The sequence below is a fragment of the Varanus komodoensis genome, unplaced genomic scaffold (genome assembly GCF_004798865.1).
Source record: "Varanus komodoensis strain SLA01 unplaced genomic scaffold, ASM479886v1 scaffold28, whole genome shotgun sequence".
Classification (NCBI taxonomy): Eukaryota; Metazoa; Chordata; class Lepidosauria; order Squamata; family Varanidae; genus Varanus; species Varanus komodoensis.
This window is the reverse complement of record NW_025335727.1, coordinates 8,551,732-8,553,882: the sequence shown is the minus strand read 5'-3', so window position 1 is coordinate 8,553,882 and position 2,151 is coordinate 8,551,732.

Sequence of the window (2,151 nt, the reverse complement as noted above, 5' to 3'; positions counted from 1 at the left end):
TTTAAACCCATCTCTTGATAGGCCAGGCCCTGCCTCACGCCTCATGGTTTGATCCAGACTTAGTCGAGAAGACCCACTGCAATCAATGGGAATTCATCTGCGCATGACAATGGATTCTAACTGGTCTACTGTAAGCTTGACTAAGTGTGGATTCAACCCACTGCCTTTTTTAAAAAAAAGCCGGAGCCCTACCTAAAGCAATCTTTATTCAACAGGGTGGTCAGTCTGTGATGAGTTAGCACTATCATCATGGAACATCTGATGGCAAAAGCTGACATGATGTAAAATGCACAAAGATACGCATCGCATCTATTTTAATCTTTGAATACCAGCCATGGGGTTCCCAGTCAGAATTGTGAAAGTGTCCTGGGAGGGGAGGGGTTAATATTTTCCTCCCATGCCATGGCCCAAAGATAAATCTCATCTCCCCTCCCTCCCCCAGGTAAGCTACTATAACCCCCTGCATGAAAGTTGCCCTTGATGCCAACAGATTTTAACTTTCTGCAGCTAAGGAGAAGCTTGGCAGAAGAATACAGCAAATGGCAAAAATCCCAAAGCCCTTCCTCATTCCTTCAAACATGTTTCCTCTGAGAAAGCCTTCCTGGTTTTTGCTTTGTATGAACATCAGCCAAGGGCCACCGCCTCTCCTCTTCTTACCCCATGGTCACCACTGAGCACTCCGTAGGACTACGACTCCAGACAGATCATTTTCCATTCCTACCTGCACCCTGTTTGTCCAGATTCTTTGCACACTTGGCTGTGCATCATGTTATTAATAAAATGTAGTATGATTGTTTACAGAAAGAGGCAGTGTTATTTCTGCAAGGAACTGAATCCAAGAAATGCTCTATTTTGTAATGTGCAACTTATTACATTCTCTTTAAATATGAGAGATGATAAAGCCTGGAGTTTTATCCTAGAGGTGTGTTCCAGAATTTAAAAATACACCATTGATTGGACTAGCATCTGGCCTTCTATTTCTTGGGAAAGAGAAGGAGGACCTGTGGCCCTGCTGAAGTGGTTGGACTTCAGCTCTCATTGATCTAACCACTGGCAGCTTGGGCCAAAGGCACTTGTAGTTCAACAACATCAACAGGGCCATGGCAATTCCACCCCTGTCTTAGGAGGATACAGGTGGTCCTAGTGGTAAGCAAGTCCATCGGTTACGAACCGTGTCAGTTCTGCACGGGTGCTTTCAAAATACTGGAGCTGATTCTCCTTTGATAAGATGAAAAAGGAAGGAAACCTTTTAATAGCATTTGATGGCCCACATTTACATTCTCAAAAAACAAAACCTCCACCCTTTGCCAAATAACCTATCTATCACTGCTATTGTTGCAGGTATTCTCTATACCAGAAGGGCTGAACATCTTTTAGTCCCAGCACCGAATTCAGTTTCAGAAACTTCAGGGGCTGTGGATAGAGCTAAAGACTGGTGAGTTGGGAACAAAACTCCAGGATATTTTAGCATAAAGCTACTAAATGCTGGAAATCAAGCCTTAGGAGAGGCATTTTAACCTTGTAGAAAAAACATACAAAAGCCAGAAAGCTACCAAATGACTGGCAGCTGGGGAAAGAGAGTGATGCCAGGGGAATGGGGCACTGCTTTCTGGGGAGCTTCAGAGTGCTGGACTGGTACCCCAGATGGACCATATTTAGCATGCAGACCTGAGGTTCAACACCCCTGCTCCATGGGAGAAGAAACATTTCCTGACCAATGGAATCTGCTGTGTGTTTCATCAGGACACCCACTTTGCCGGCAACTTGAGAGTTACTAGAATACAGAGTGTCTCCTGTGACAGATTTTCTTAGGCTCAGAAGACCTGCAAGACAAGCTAGCTTGTTTGAGGGGAGAGTTCCTGCTTCATTCGGTGAAATAGGGCTATGATTGGTGATGATGAGTGACTTTGTGTTGGGGGAAGAATCAAAGACTTACTATTTTCTTATCTTTGATGTGACATTCTGTTGATTCAGGATAAGTGCTTGACAGACCTATCCTGAAGAGCAGAAAGTGAATAAGAGAGAGACAGTGATGAGGCTACTGGAAATAGAACCGTCAGAGAAAGAATGGGTTGGAAATGAGTGCCACTGAATTTTAGCCCAAGGAGTTAGCTTAGTGACAAAGCGCGGATCAGCTGGGTTTCCATTCAT